The 16919-nt window shown below is 42.9% G+C and overlaps 1 pseudogene; it reads right to left on the bottom strand.

Annotated features, from left to right (window-relative positions):
* Positions 1-8229: 8229 nt before the first annotated feature.
* On the bottom strand, positions 8230-8970 carry LOC118523860 (ubiquitin-conjugating enzyme E2 N-like; annotated as a pseudogene).
* Between the last annotated feature and the right edge of the window lie 7949 nt (positions 8971-16919).

Here is a 16919-nt window from a genome sequence, read left to right as displayed (position 1 = left end):
ACCTTCTCTGAAAGCAAAAAAGCAGTGGAAATGGAAATGCAAAAAAAAAAATTAAAAATAACAAAATCTAGGGCGCCTGGGTGGCTCAGTTGGTTAAGCGACTGCCTTCAGCTCAGGTCATGATCCTGGAGTCCCAGGCTCGAGTCCCGCGTCGGGCTCCCTGCTCAGCAGGGAGTCTGCTTCTCCCTCTGACCCTCCCCCCTCTCGTGCTCTCTCTCCCATTCTCTCTCTCAAATGAATAAATAAAATCTTTAAAAAAAAAAAAAAAACAAAATCTATAAAATACTTAGAATAAAAAAGATATAGGACATAGATTGAAACTATAAAAACTTACCAGATTTTATTAATATTAAATATATGCTAAATATAATATATTACATATTATAATATTATAATATTTCTATTAATATTAAAATAGTATATTATAATATTTCCTAATAATATTAACACAAAGATACATATGTTTCTAGATATAAAGACTTTAATTTTTTTTTAAGATTTTGTTTATTATTTGACAGAGAGAGAGATCACAAGTAGGCAGAGCAGCAGAGGGAGAGGGAGAAGCAGGCTCCCCTCTGACCAGGGAGCCTGATGTGGGACTCGATCCCAGGGCCCCGGAATCATGACCTGAGCTGAAGGCAGATGCTTAACCAACTGAGCCACCCAGGTGCCCTGGTAAGAACCTTTTCTTAATCATCTTTGGGCTCCACCATCTAGCACATTTTTGGTATAAGTGAAAAATCTATGATAGTTGTGTGGGTGAGTAACTTCTAAAGGAGAGGACCCAACTGTTCTGTTCTCTGCTGAAGACAGCGTCCTTCTATAACAATGCTCCAGAACCTGGTGGTCAAATGCTTAACTGGCTTTTGGTGTGGCCCAACAAGACACATCCTGCAATCATCTACAGGGGCTAACTGAACCGGTCATGATAGTTAATTTTATGTGTCAGCTTGAGAGGCTAAGCGATGCCCAGGTAGCTGGTAAAACACTATTTTTTGGGCATGTCTGTGAGAATGTTTCTGGAAGAGATTAGCATTTGAATCACTACACTGAGTAAAGAAGATCCACCGTCGCCAGTGTGCATCATCCAATCCATTGAAGACCCCGATAAGAACAAAAACATGGAGGAAGTTGTGAATTCTCTCTTTCGTCTTGACCTCGGACATCTGTCTTCTCCTGTGTTCCAACATCAGAGCTCCTGGTTTTCCAGCCTTTGGACTCCAGGACTTACACCACCAGTCCCCCTGGCTTCCTGATTCACCCGCTTTCAGATGGCATATCGTGGTATATATAAACCCCTATAATCATGTGAGCCAATTCCCATAATAAATCTCCTCGTATCTATATATCTATATCAATGTCTCTCTTTATATATCCTATTGGTTCTGTTTCTTTGGAGAACCCTGACTAATCCATCAGTGTCATGAAATTTGAATGAATGTCATCCTAAATTTGAACCATATATAAAACCAAAATCTAGACTCCAACCCCTGGGCCGCTAGAGTTCTATTAGGTAATTTTTTGGCATGTTCAAGATTCTGTCTGGAAAAATCTTATATTAGTTCTCCTATTTTTATACATATCTTAACAGGAGATTTGCATTTATGGTTATGCCCCAAAATTTCAACCTATATAAGGAAAACAAGACAGAAAAATTATATAATATAATCTGCAATGCTGAACTCTCACAATTGGGATCTATCATGCAGGTATCCTGAAATTTTATATTTTTACTTTTTTTCTGAAGTTCCATGTCTAGTGAAAATGAAGCGATATCTTAGTAACCAGTGTCCTGCCTACACGATATACATGATAAATGTTGAACCAAGTTGAACTGCTCTTAATGATTGTTCTGCTGTTAAGGGTTTTTTTCTTATTTTTGATTTTTTAATTTAATGCCTCAGCCTTCTGATCCGATCTAGAAAATACAGGTTGTTTTATGAAAACTAAAGTGCTTTATGAATTTAGTTGATTAATATTAATAAAACAGCCCCCCCTCTGAGCTCTGGTTGATTTAAAGGAAAAAAAAAATGTCAGGAAGTGAAACTCTGCACTCTATGCAGTAGGCTCTTACAGAATTTTATGGAGCACCAAGCACTGAAGATTCAAAATAATTTAAGATATGTGTCCTACAATTTACAGCAGTGATAACAGCCTAGCACACCAATGAAGCCCCCACAGACATTTCCCACAGACCAATGGCTGCAATAGGACAGGACAGTAGGATAAATGTAACAGCAGGAGCACAGAGGTATGTTATGGACACAAAGAGGAGACAGGGGTTGGCCTGGGAGATGCACAATCAGGACAGGCTTCAGAGAGGTCATGATGTTGAGCTAATTTTTGAAAGACATGTTATCTGTGTAAAGAACATTCCAGGCAGACAGGGTAGAATATATGAAGACACGGAGGCATGTTCTAAGAAATTCCCATTAATTGAGGATTGCTGGAGTGAAGGGTTCTCATGAGGTGGTAGCAGGCGAGGAAGCTGGACTGTCTAGGTGGATCCTAGAGCATGAGGTGCCTGATGAGCTAAGCTGAAGAAAACTTTGGACATCCACATAGGAGTACAAAGATTCAAACTAGACCCAGGTTGAGCCTTCAAGAGGTAAAGAGGAGATCCAGTGGGGAGGGGACAAGGTGGTGAACAGGTTGCAGGAATAGCCATTCTAGAAGTTCTAACCGGATGGAGCCATGGTCCAGCAACTGGAAGTAAGAAACCATATCCATACTGCTGGATTCCCTCTCCCTGGCCCCTTGGAGAAGGGTAGAGTCACCAGACATGGAATCTGCCAGGAGATGAATGGTCTGGAGGCAAGGATGGACAACAACCTTTATTTCAAAATCCATTGGCCATAGATTCTTTAATAACATTGAAGTTCATAATTAAGATCTCAAAAAATCTTTTGAACTATCAAAGATATACTGAAATGTAGTGACATGGCAAAGAACTTGGAGTGAATAGACCTGAATATTACCATACAGCAACACTTTGCTGATTTTTTGGCCCCTTGGGATCTGGGCACCTTCTTAAGAGCACCTAAATTGCTTTGTGGAATTACCTCCTCCCTGCTGTGGGGGCATCTTGGTGGGAGCCTAGCCCCTGCCTCCCCCTAATGGCCAGGGTCAGATTCTTTCTCTGTCCTCTCCAGTAGGGTAAGGGAGCAGGTATGTAACCCAAACATGGCTGATTCATCTCCCCTGGGACTTTGAATTTTGAGCCAGCAACATTCCCAATCTTGAGGGAAAGCATTCAGACTTTCTCCATTATATAAGATGTTCACTATGGGTTTTTTTATAGACGCCCTTTAACAGGTTGAGAAAGTTCCTTCTATTCCTGGTTTGTTCAGTATTTTTATCATGAAAGGAGTTAGATTTTGTCAAGTGCTTTTTTTGAGTCTATTGAGATGATCATGTGGTTTTTATCCTATTTTCTACTAATATGATATATTATATTGATCTACTTGCAGATGTTAAACCAATGTTTTGGTCTGGCCTCAGCCTGTCAAGTAGGAATGCCTGGGGCGCTCACCTGGGCCCCACTACTCACTGCAGCCCCCACAGACATTTCCCGACCAAAACTGTGGCCGGATCGGCCCTTGCGGTTCTTATTATGATTGCAATTAATAATAAAATGATGGGGCATATTGCTACAAAGCTTTATACCAATGATTGATACTAAAGTTATTAATTTGGTGTTACAAGTATTTTATCTTCTAACTGTGGGATTTGCTAATTTGTATATGTTTAAGCATCATGAATCTGCATCAGTGAGCTGATTCACCAATACCTTATACTCTGCCAAGCTGGGTAGCAGAGAACCGTGTGGGTGTCCACGTAAGTCTCAAACAGCCAAAAGGAATAACTGTTGAATGATGATGTGCCAAGAGATATTAGTCTGGAAAGATTTCATGAAAGAGGTGAAATTTAAGCAGCCATTTGAAAGAAAAAAGAAACATGCTACAGAGGATCATTTATATAGCAAGTCAGATCTGTGTTAATTTCCCTAGCGTTGATTTGGCAGCATGGCAAGCTGAAGCATGTTGGAAGCACCCATCTGTTGGAGTAAAAATACCAGAGAATCACCTTTTCCCAGCCTCCCTTGCGGGTGTCCATCTGGGCCATCTGATTAACAGATTGCTAATATAATCTGGTGTGACATGAGACATTTTGAAAACGGCCACCTGCTTCTCCACCAATGACTTTAACCATGTTTCTTGGAGGAGTCTCCATTCCATGGATGCATTTGACTTCACTCCTTGCCCAAATCTGTGTCGTTGGATTATTTCCATTTAAAACACCGCACTTCCCATTTCTAAAGAGTCATTCCAATGTTATTGTCACCAGTAAAAATGAGTCATCTTAACTCTTGCCATGTTTCTCCAAAGAGCATGCCCAGGGGCACTCAACCTAAAACGCAGAGAGTAAAAGATCTCGGAGTTGTAGAGCAGGAAGAAATAGTAAGTCCCGTACTGGCATTTCCTTTATAGCATTATTAGTCTTTATCTTAAAAATACTGGCAAATGTCAGCATGGAATCATCACAAGCAGGGACCACAAAAGGTACAGACACAGCAAGACTTCAGAGCTGCAGCCGAATGTTTGGGGACAGTGTCCGTGCCAGCACGTTCTATTTACATATTAAGTTTCTAACAAGAAAAGCACTCGTGGGCGCCTGGGTGGCTCAGTCGGCTAAGCATCTGCCTTCTGCTGTGGTCATGATCCTGGGGTCCTGGGACCAAGCCCCTCATGGGGCTCCTTGCTCAGTGGGGAGCCTGCTTCTCCCTCCCCCTCTGCTCCCCCCCATGCTCTCTCATACTCTATCTCTGACATAAATAAAATCTTAAAAAAAAAAGAAGAAGAAAAGCATTTGTTAGTGAATTTCCTCTATACCCTAATAACAGTTGCTTTGTTGGTTCCATCAGGTATTCATCAGGTCAAATAATTCCACCTATTCTACCTGGTTCTCCCTCTCACGTCACCCCCCCCTCCTTAGTCCCCTGGCCGCACCCCAGCTCTGGCCCCGGGGGCACCTCCCAGGTGCCCTTCTCAGAGGTTTGCATTCAGTGTCTGTGCTTGGCACCCGCGTGCTTGGTTGCTGTTCATGTCCCCGCAGCAGGCTGCTCTCCGACGTGGCCACAAGCAGTCTTATATTCCATGGAATACAGATCCTACTGTATCAGAAATTTTCTTTCTCTGTTTCTTTTTACCAGATACTGCAAGATCGTGACTAAGAGAAAGATAGAGCTGTCTGATTGTATTAGACTTTTGGAAGTGCAGCTTGTTATTTCATTTACCAGATTTTTTTTTTCTTTCTCCTCCTCCTTCTTTCTTTCTTTCTTTTCTTTTTTATCTTTTGTGGTGGTGGTGGTGGTGGTGGTGGTGGGTTTTGTGGTCTTGATTTGGTTCTAGTTTAGGTGTGTCCTGATAATATTTGAAGATCATACTCATTCGTTGATAGAACATTGATAAAAATTACTGCCCAGGAAGATCTGGGTGGTGAAGTGGGGAAAGAAAGCCATGGTCTAGAAATGAAGAGACCTGAATTCTTCCCCTTGCCCTGCTGCTGATTTGCTTGATGACGTTTATTAAACTTTGGAGCCTCTTTGGACTTCACGTATAAAATCAGATGATGGAAAACCGATTCTCTTCCAGATCTTTCTAAACTTCAACATTCTATGAATTGAAAGCCAGATTGTTACAAACATCTAAAAACACTCTTGAAAACCTATAAGGATGGAATTCTGACAAAATGTCAGGTTAAGTGTACATTTCTGGACCTTCCAGCCTCTGACCTCCTTTCCAAGGCCACCCAACAACCAAGATGACTATGATGCGCCAGCAGGTGTCCATGGCTGGGGGCAGTGGCCCAGGGCATGATTCTTTTATACTTTAAAATATGGACAGATGATCTAGGGATCTTGTTACTATGTGCATTCCTTTTCAGTAGATCTGAGGGGGGCATGGGAGTCTGCATTTCTAACTCCCAAGTAAGGCTGCTTCTGCTGCTGGACATGCATAGGTCCCTCAAGGGGTTCTTGAGTGCGTCTGAGGATTACATTCTCCAGGCGCTGGACAGGTGTGGAGACTGACTTTGGACATGCCTGGTGGAAAGCAGAAAGCTTTGCATCTCCCACAGAGAGGCTTCAGGACACAGACTGCAAATGCTGAGGTGGTCTGAGGAAGCCCAACTGAGAGACTCCAGTGGATCTTTCTGGCACTCTGCGTGTTTGCTGCATGTGGTCCTGGGGAAGACTGCACAACCTGAGCTGAGCCACATAAGGAATGAACTGCTCCCCACCCACCTCCAGAAGAGACTTTCCCTATAACACTTCCACCCAATGTGCATGGCTTCCCCGTTCCTAAAACAACAAACTCCCCCATCCACTATCAAACTAATTTGCCACAATGTCCTGCCGGTTCACCACTTGCCATGGCTTTCCACAGCCTCACTTTGGTGGGGGCTGAGGGACCCCCCCCAGCCCATTAGCAGGCAGTGAGTGAGGAAGAATGGGCAGGCTGGTTGAGAACAGGGGGCTTCGGTTGAGGTAGAATCAGCACACAAGACAGGAGGACATTTTAATAAATACATAAAAATAACTCTTTGGAGATTTAATTGGAGCAAAAAGAAGACTTTCAGAACTTCAAAATACGATTTATGGATTTAAAAAGTCAGCAGACATGAGAAGTACAGCGGTTACTGCCGAGAGCCGAACTGGGATTGGGAGAAGAAATGGAAAAAAAGAGCAGAGCCCATTGAACAAAACACAAAGAAATAGAAAATATGAAGGAAGAGATAAGAATGGGTCTTGCCTGGAGATTTATTATGTGAATAATAGAGTTTCTGAGGGAGAAAAAGCACTAGAGGGGGAAAATTAATGCTTGTATAAATATAGAAGAAAATCTCCCTAAGCTGAAGAGAAAATGTTTTCTGTCAGAAGGTGCTTGCCAATTCCCAGGCAAACTTAATGAGAACAGACTTCTATCTGGCCATACATCACTGAAATTGCTGAACCCCGAGAATGGAGAAAATACAATGTTTCAGACAGAGAAAACAGTACTTGCAAAATAAGAGAATCTAGGCTAGCAGCAAATGTCTCATGTGCAGACTTCTGGTAGACAAGGGCTGTGATCTGGGAGCCGTAGACAGAAACATGCCATTCAGATGCGAGGGCAGAAGAAGGAGATTTGTAGACATTCAAGAATTCAGAAATGTATCACCCTTGTTCCATTACCAAGGAAATCACACAATGCTCCAAAAAAAAAAAAAAAAAAAGAAAATTTAATTCAATTCCAAAACCTAATGACCAAAAAAAGTGAGAATACAAAAAAAAATTGTGACAAGCATATATATTCCTATAAAATGTATAAATTTAAATTGATAAGGCCAAATGCAAATGAGCACAAATGATATAAAGTTGTGCCGTCTCTCCCTCTTCCTTCCTTCGTTTTTTCTTTAAGCCTGTATTTATATCAACATGACCTGAGTGATTCTTACTTTATGCTTTCTGTCATAATCCAATACTACTTTTTATTTTTATTTTTTTTAGAATAACAAAAAATATTTTACTAAAACACAAGATTTATAGAAGTTTCCAGATAAGCCATACAAAATGGTCACAAGTTTTTTCTTGACGGAAGGATTCTACACAGTCACAATATTACTAGTGAGGGCTGTGATGTTTGTTTAACGTTCCCATTTGGGTTCAAACAATCAAGTTTGTCCATCTACAGCAACTAAATAAAGTTAGACTTGGCTAGAGAACATATTCTAAAGAACTGGTTAAACTACTTTTAACCAATGCAATTAGATCACCATAAAAGGGGGGAAAGGAGCTCATAAAATTAAAATAAAACTACCTCTCTGCTGCAAAAAAAAAATAATTTAAAAAATGCCCGCACCCCTGCATCTAACCCTGACAACTACCTTCATGCACAGTGCTTTATACTTAAACCACGATGGGGGAAGTGAATAAAAGCAGAGAAGGGCCACTGCTTTTAAACGTTTCACAACAATCCAGATGGTACTTCTAGCCTCTCTCATGCTTTACAACAGTGAATCAGGACAAGACATAGATTTGCTAATGTGCATTTAATCACCAAAGAACTGAAGATGTCTGGGCTTTTATTCTGTAATGTTTCTAAGACTGTGTCCATTAAATGCAAACAAAAAAGGAGGAACTCTTGGCCAAACAGGAGAAGTGATGCACATTTGATGATCAGATCAATTTTAAATATTATTCATGGCATATAGCCTAGTCCATGCTCTAGCTCTATGGCTTGGGCTTCATTGGTCTTCCACTGCTCCTCTCCATCATTTGCTAATGGATCATCTGGATTGGGAGCACTTAAAGCTGGATCGACAGCAGAACTGTGTGGATCTGCAGTGCTGGGGACCACTTATCTTTCAAAATATCTAAACATATTCTTCCCAACTTGTCTACATCAGGATGATAAATTTTGGTCACGAAACGTACTTTAGGGGCTGCCATCGGGTATTCTTCTGGTAGGAATAGTTCAAGCTTAAGGTTATTCATCTAGAGAATCTATCATCTATCTATCTATCTATATCTATCTATCTATCTATCATCTATCTATCATCTATCATCAACTATCATCTATCTATCTATCTATCTATCTATCTATCTATCTATCATCTATCTACCGACCTACCTACCTATCGATCTAATCTATTAACACGGACTGATTAATCCCAATATTTTATTTTTAAAATTTTTATTTTATTTTTTTTTCCCTCAAAGGGAAATCCTGGGGGCCAGCAATGACCACATGAAAATAATAGGCCTTGCTCTCATCTGGTTCTGCTTTAATGCCAGGAACTGGTTCTGCCAGCAAACGCTGGGTTTCCTTGATAATCCTGTGGGGCAGCCCGGCCATCTTGTCAGATCCCGAGTTCGGCCTCTGGTCTTGATTCTCCCAATACCACTTTTTAAACATCTCTTTGCTCAAATTGTTATTGTGTATGTGTGTACAGGAAGGAAGGAAGGAAGGAAGGAAGGAAGGAAGGAAGGAAGGAAGAGAAAGAAAGAAAGAAAGAAAGAAAGAAAGAAAGAAAAGAACCAAAGAATCCAAGTACCTTGTGAACACAGTATGTGCCTACATTGCCTCATTCTGGACCATTGAGGTGGAGGAAGAATTGAAAATGAATCTTGAGCTCTTTTTAGTGATTGGCTTATTTTAGCAGCATGGACAAAGTACTTCTGAAACTATTTTAGCTGAATTAAAGGACTGAGCAGACTAAACGTGCTGATTGTTGGGAGCCAAGTTCTCACTGCAGAAGAAGGGACACACAAATATGACTCCCACTGCCAAATATGACACAATTTGAGTGCCAAAATAATGAAGTACAGTACTGAATTACAAACCATTAAAAATATTGGGATTAATCAGTCCGTGTTAATAGATTAGATCGATAGGTAGGTAGGTCGGTAGATAGATGATAGATAGATAGATAGATAGATAGATAGATAGATGATAGTTGATGATAGATGATAGATGATAGATAGATAGATAGATAGATAGATAGATAGATGATAGATAAAATAAGGGCCCTTATTTATAGCAAAATGCCCAAAGCTAATTGGTAAATGTGCAGGAAGTGACAGAGCTGGAAAATCACTATTTTGCAAGCATCATAAGTAATGACTGGATCAGGCAAGAACCATCAGTGGATGATAAATCTAGGGGGGAATTTTGATAAGGAGCAGGATAGTTGCATGGAAATGAAGTATATCAGTCCGGACTGCTTATTAGTGGCAAGGGAGAAAAAGAAAACCATAATGACAGAACAGAGAATAAGATAACAGTCTGCATGGGTGATCAAACTTCACATCAGCAGTGGAGGGCAGGTAGGTATTGTGTGAGGGTAGATGAGATAAATTAAGGGAGACCCAAGCTCACTTGATGAGAACGAGATGAGGATGAATAACCTGAATTAATCATGATGGAACAATCAGACAAGCACAAAATAAACAACCTTATATTTTTTAAATGTCAAGGGAAACTCTGCTCTTATAAAATGTGAACGTTTTCCAAGAAGACATCCAGATGGCCAGCAGACACATGAAAAGATGCTCAACATCACTCATCAGGGGAAGTGCAAATCAAAACCACAAAGAGATATCACCTCACACCTGTGAGAATGGCTAAAATCAACAACACAAGAAACAACAAGCGTTGGCAAGGATGTGGAGAAAGGAAGCCCTTGAGCACGGTCAGTGGGAATGCAAACTGGTGCAGCCACTGTGGAAGTCAGTATGGAGGGTACTCAAAAAATTAAAAAGAGAAGTACCATATGATCCAGTAATTCCACTTCTGGGTATTCACCCAATAAAATGAAAACACTAATTCCAAAAGATACAATTCACCCCTATGTTTATTGCGGCATTATTCATAATAGCCAAGATTTAGAAGCAACCAAAGTATCCATCTGTAAGTAAATGGAAAAGAAGAGGTGGTAAATACACACACGCACACACACACACACACACACAATGGAGTACACTCAGCCATAAAAAGAATGAAATCTTGCCATTTGCAACAATGTGGATGGACCTAGATGATATAATGTTCAGTGAAATAAATCAGACAGAGGAAGACAAATGGATACTCTCTTACAATGGAAATTGTAAGAGAATATCACTCTTCTTAGGAAATACACACAAAGTGTTTAGAGATAAGAGTAGATATTAGGGTATATATGTAACCTACCCTCAAAAAATAATTATATCTGTGTGTGTGTGTACAGGAAAGTAAATGATAGAGGACATTGGGGTAAAAATGTTGATAGGTAAGTCTGACAAAGGGCAATGTAGATGTTCTTTGTACCAGCTTTCTTTTTCTTTCTTTTTTTTTTTTTAAGATTTTATTTTTAGGTAATCTCTATACCCAACATGGGGCTTGAACTCAGAACCCTGAGATCAAGAGTCACACGTGCCACTGACTGAGCCAGCCCAGGCATCCCTAGTTTTGTTTTTCTAATCATAAAATTGTTTTCAAAAAAAGTTAGAAGAAAGGATCCATAACTACGAATTCTAATTTTATGAACAAAATATAGAGGTCAGGAAGGGTTGGCAGGAGGACAAGGATGATGTTAAATCTTTAGAGGGTCAAGGGGACACTGTGGTTTCAGCACACTGATGGGGACTTCCAACCTGAAGGATGAGGTAAAACATAAGAGCTATAGAGTAACAGGTATGTTGCCCGGGATGAAAGAGGACAGGGAAAAGAATTTGAAAAATGAATGTCCCGATTAATCTGGAAGAAATGTGAAAAGGGGAAAAGCATGAACAACAATAAATATAGCAAATGGTAAAGGTAAAGTAAGAAGGAAGGCAGGAAATCAAACTACCATAAGAGAGGGGAATGGGGTGAAGTCCAGGATCAGATAACAGGGACTCTCAGACTGGGTTAAGATACAATATGGAGCTCTATGCTCTCTACCAGACACATACTATACATTTTTTCACAGAAAATTTGAAAATTACGAGATAGGTAAATATAAATCAGGCATATGCAAACCAGATATCAGATGAAAGGAAATTCCAAGGCAATCATTTTGAGATTACCTATAGGAGAGCCACATGGGTTTACAAGCGATGAGAAATCATTTTACACTGGGGCGCCTGGGTGGCTCAGTCATTAAGCCTCTGCCTTCGGCTCAGGTCATGATCCCAGGGTGCTGGGATCGAGCCCCACACCGGGCTCCCTGCTCAGCGGGAAGCCTGCTTCTCCCTCTCTCTCTGCCCCTGCTTGTGTTCCCTCTCTCGATGTCTCTCTCTCTCTGTCAAATAAATAAATAAAATATTTTTTAAAAAAAGAAATCATTTTAGACCTTGCCATCTTCTCTCTACCCGTCGGAGGGTCTGCATTATTTCCACAAGGGAGAACGTGTGGGGTGCCTCCGGGGCTCAGTCAGTTAAATGGCTGACTCTTGGTTTCGGCTCAGGTCTGATCTCAGGTTCGTGAGATCGAGCCCTGCGTCATGCTCCATGCTCAGCACAGAGTCAGCTTGAGTTCCTCTCTTTCTCCCTCTGCCCCTCCTCCTCCTAAAATAAATAAACAAATCTTTTTTTTTTTTTTTAAAGGGGGAGAACTGGGGGCGCCTGGGTGGCTCAGATGGTTAAGCACCTACCTTCGGCTCAGGTCATGATCCCAGGGTCCCGGGATCGAGACCCACATCAGGCTCCTGGCTCAGCGAGGAGCCTACTTCTTCCTCTCCCTCTGCCTCTCCCCCTGCTCATGTTCTCTCTTTCTGTATCTCTGTGTCTCAAATGAATAAAAAAAAAAAAAAAAAAAAAAACTTTAAAAAAAAGGGAGATCTTGTCCCACCATGAATAACATGAATGATGGCTGTCACGGGCCATAAGTTGGAAGCTATCTCTCATTAAATGTTGAACTTCACCTAATAGTGCCCTATTGCTGAAGACATTCTGATTTTCTTTTTAACATAAAGAACCACAGGGGTGCCTGGGTGGCTCAGTTGGTTAAGCGACTGCCTTGGGCTCAGGTCATGATCCTGGAGTCCCATGATCGAGTCCCGCATCGGGCTCCCTGCTCAGCGGGGAGTCTGCTTCTCCCTCTGACCCTACCCCCTCTCATGTGCTCTCTCTCTCTCATTCTCTCTCTCAAATAAATAAATAAAGTCTTAAAAAAAAAAAATAACCACAAATGCATGATTTGGGGGAGTTTGTACAAATGACCTCAGATATCTTCATTCATGCTGAAGAACAGATAAGATAGCTTCAAATGGTGTGTCAGATCTACAAATTATGGATGTTACAAGCTTCCAGGTCTTTTATATAAATTACTAAAAGCAAGTAGCAGACCCCCTACAGGGCAGTTCCATGGAAGGCTTTATGGACTGGCTTTTTTCCATGCCTGAGTTTCTGCTGCCACCTACAGTCTAGTCTGAGCACAGCACTCTGCCCTTGCGCTATTCCTCACTGTTGCCGGAAGGTCCCTTAAACATCCCTGTGTGCGGCATCTGGCACAATGATTATGGTGTGTATCCAGCACGTATAGACACACATCTATGTGTCAGGGAGAAAATGAAAATGACACAATTAATTCATACTAGGAACATCTTCCCTTGCCAGCCCTGAGATGACCCGAATGTAGAATCCCAGGGTCACACATTCTCAGCAGGGAAGTTCCACTTAGTCCACACTGACCCATGCTCCTCCCCTCCTGAGTTACCCAGAGGTAGAGACGAGGCCTCAGCCCACCCACCCCGGGACTCCAGTGCGAATAAGAAACGATATTCACAAGAAACCCCCACATTTATTTCACTCTTCCTCTGTGCCAGGCACTTCGTCTGTGCATCATCCCATTTATTCTTCACAGTACAATCAGACAGTTACTCTTATCCCCTTCTTTACAAACAAGGAAACAAACCAAGGCTCAAAAAAATCAAGTTCCTTGTCCAGAAAAATAATACAGCTAGTAAATGATAAGCCCCAGTTTCAAACCCAAATCTTGGGGTTCAGAGTCAACAACTCTTTACGGTACGACATGCTTGATTCGCTCAAGTATGTGGGAAGATCACCACCACGGCTGAGCAACTGGGACAACCCTCCCCGCCAAGAAAGATAAAATGTTAGTTCACCATGAGGCTTTTCCATATTTTATTTTCCTGATGGTATCTAGAGAGAAATGTCCCATTCAAAAAACCTAGAGTGGAGCGTCTGGGTGGCTCAGTTGGTTAAGTGACTGACTCTTGGTTTCCTGAGTCCTGAGATCAATCCCCCCCGGGGGCTCCTCACTCTTGGGAAATCTGCTTTAAGATTCTCTTGCTCTGCCCCTCCCTCCCAAATAAATAAATAAATCTTAAAAAAAAACAAAAAAACAAAAAAAACTAGAGCAACTGGGCGCATGAAATTGCTAAGTTCTTAAGAAGTCAAATTAGTAAGGGCGCCTGGGTGGCTCAGTTGGTTAAGCGACTGCCTTTGGCTCAGGTCATGATCCTGCAGTCCCGGGATCGAGTCCCGCATCGGGCTCCCTGCTCGGCAGCGAGTCTGCTTCTCCCTCTGACCCTCCTCCCTCTCAAGCTCTCTGTCTCTCATTCTCTCTCTCTCAAATAAATAAATAAAATCTTTAAAAAAATAAAGAAAGAAAGAAAGAAAGAAAGAAGTCAAATTAGTAAAATGGCCATATTAGGTGACCACACTAGCTTCAGTGAGCTGTTCATCTGGTAAAAATGTTGCCAGTCCTTCCCTCCCTCCCTCCCTCCCTTCCTCCCTTCCTTCCTTCCTCCTCCCTCCCTCCCCTTCTTCCTTCCTTCCCTCCCCCATTCATTCATGTCAACAGGTGTCTGGAGCTGCCCTGGCCACAGAAACCAAACCGGGGTACAATGCAGTAGTTACACCAACAGGGGTGTGTGGGGCCCACGGGGCACAATGTGATACACTATCATCTGTCAGCATTCATCTCGAGTCAATTACCGCATTTCCTTCTTCAGATACCTTCTTCATGAAAACTGTCTGATATCTTCTTCAAACTACAAAGGTGATGCAAACCTTTCTTTTTATTGCTATGGGTTTCAAAGTTTACATTTTCTTAATTTTTTCCACTTTGGTGCAGTTTTCCGCCTTTTGCTTGGTTTGGCTTCACTCTATCTTCTCCCTCCCCCACGTTCCTCGGGATAGCCCCCACGTAGCAGGATAACACATATTGCAAATATTACGTTTTTTCCTCTATGTTTATATATTCACATGTGGACATATAAATCCTTACACCTTTGGGGGGAGAAAAGCCAAGAAAACACTTCTTTCTGTGTGTACCTATAAAGTGTGCAAAGCTATTGTTTGGCTGTTATCTTTCACCTGCTCAGCTTCCATGCACTCTTGCAGCTGGAAGGCTCCAGAACCCAGCTGCTTCAACCCCTGCTTGTGGCAAGTGATAGCCAAAGCCTGCACCTCAGATTATTGTCCTCTTGAAGATCTTCCTGATCAAAGGCTCAGTGATGACCCCAGGCAGGTGAACAAACATGTCTGTGTTTCATCTTTTAGGGCAGATACAATGTTTTCTTACATCTAAGTAACAACTCTCCAGCTTCATTTAAATCCACTTTACAGAGTAAATATTTATCCGATCCTTTGTTTCTAAAATCCTTAAAAGTTATTTGAGGAAACAAAACCTGCCCTAAAGGAGAAAGTACCGATGATTCCAGGGGAAATTCAAGGAATGGAAAGAGCACAGGCTCTGAAGTCTCAGACCCAGCCTCATACCTGCAAGCTGTGTGGCCTTGGCCAAGCCAGTTCACCTCTCTGAGCCTCTGCGAAACATTATAAACTCTTTGCCGTCACAATTGAGATAATACATGCAAAGCACTTAGCCAAAGCCAAGACTCGGGCATTAATGATAGATTTTAGAAAAATACTGCTGACCCAGTTTTCTACCCGAGAAGAGATTCTCCCCTTGGCTTGGCAGAGAGAAACAGAAGGGATGCAAACATGAAAATGCAGCAGGGTGACCCGGAGAACGGGGTTCTGAGTCCACATCCCACGTCCCCACATTAACCGTAGGGCTTGGGATTTCAAAACCCCCAGAGGAGCTGAGGATCTGAAGATGGAAGTGGCCCATATCTTACCTCCTGGGTGAATCCTGGGAGACAGCAGGACCGTGGCATCCCGTCCCCCGAACGGAGGAGAGGCCGCACAGGGCGTCACTCTGAGGGCAGCTGAGACAGCTCCCCTGAAGGTCCCAGTGACACTGGTGGGCGTCACAGTGGCCCAGAGAGGACTTGAGGTGTCAAAACGCAGAAGTAGCCTTATCTGTGGCTCTTTCCATGGGAAACCCGAATGTGGGCATCTTCCAGGTGGCCAGTGGTAGTGGGATTCAGCAGAAGATGCCGGTGTGGACACACACAGATGAGGAACCGGACGCCCCCACATGCACCTTGACTCTGAACCCCCGTGGAACTGAGATGCAATGCTGAGGAGGGAGGGGTGGGGTGAGAACCCCGGAATTCACAGCAGAAAGCCTGAATTGGTTAAGATGGCATTCCTACTCTCAGTGGAATGTGGGCCCCAAATATGAATTCAGAAATAAAAAGTAACTGATAAAGTTCAGGGGAAGAGCTTGTGTCTGAGACCCAAGCAATCTGTTTCTCTTTTGCAAATAAAGCACTTAGCCGAGCAACTGACTGTCATAAATGCTCCCTCAGTGTTAACGAGGATGATCGTTAATTACAATGCAGGCTAAAATAACAATGCAGTGAGGCAGGACGAGAAAGTTCCGAATGACAAAGGTGCCCAAGTGTGGGGGCCCTGGAGGTGCACGGCCCAGACCTCCTCCAGCAGGGAGCCAGCGGACTGGCCACGCTTGCATCTCCTCTCCGACTGCTCCCGGGCCAAGGCCAAGGCTGAGGACTGGGGCTCCTCTGAGCCCGCTTCGGCCCTGGAACTCCGCTCCAGCCTGGCCCAAGAGTCCTTGGAGCTGCACCTTCCTCCCAGCCCTCCCTCCTGCCCCCTCTCTCCCCAGAGTCAGGGCCTCCGGTCCGCAGGCTCCTGGCCCGTCCTGGCTTCATCCTTTTCTGTGGCTCCTGCTTCATCCTTCACAGCCGACCCCCAGGAAACCCCTTGCACATGGAATCCGATCTCTGTGTCTACTAAATAAGGGTCCCGATCCCACAGTCACCAGGGCCAAAAAGGACCTAGGTGGCTTCATGAAGAAGTCAGACTGGGGGACCAATAGGAAATAGATATGGCCCGGCTTAAATTCAGAGAATGAGCACTCAGACCCACGTGACCTTTGGAGTGTGGGGCTGGGCTCTGGACGGTTCTGCTCGAGGCTGGTCCACCCGCAGACCTGGTTTCAGAGGCTGGGCTTTATGGAGCAGTCAGTCGGACCTTGTTGAAGGGCTTTGGTCACGAGGACAGAGGAAGAAAGAGCTGACAG

The sequence above is a fragment of the Halichoerus grypus genome, chromosome 3 (genome assembly GCF_964656455.1).
Source record: "Halichoerus grypus chromosome 3, mHalGry1.hap1.1, whole genome shotgun sequence".
Taxonomy (NCBI): Eukaryota; Metazoa; Chordata; class Mammalia; order Carnivora; family Phocidae; genus Halichoerus; species Halichoerus grypus.
The sequence above is the reverse complement of the archived record's forward strand: the minus strand, read 5'-3'. Positions and strand labels throughout refer to the sequence as shown.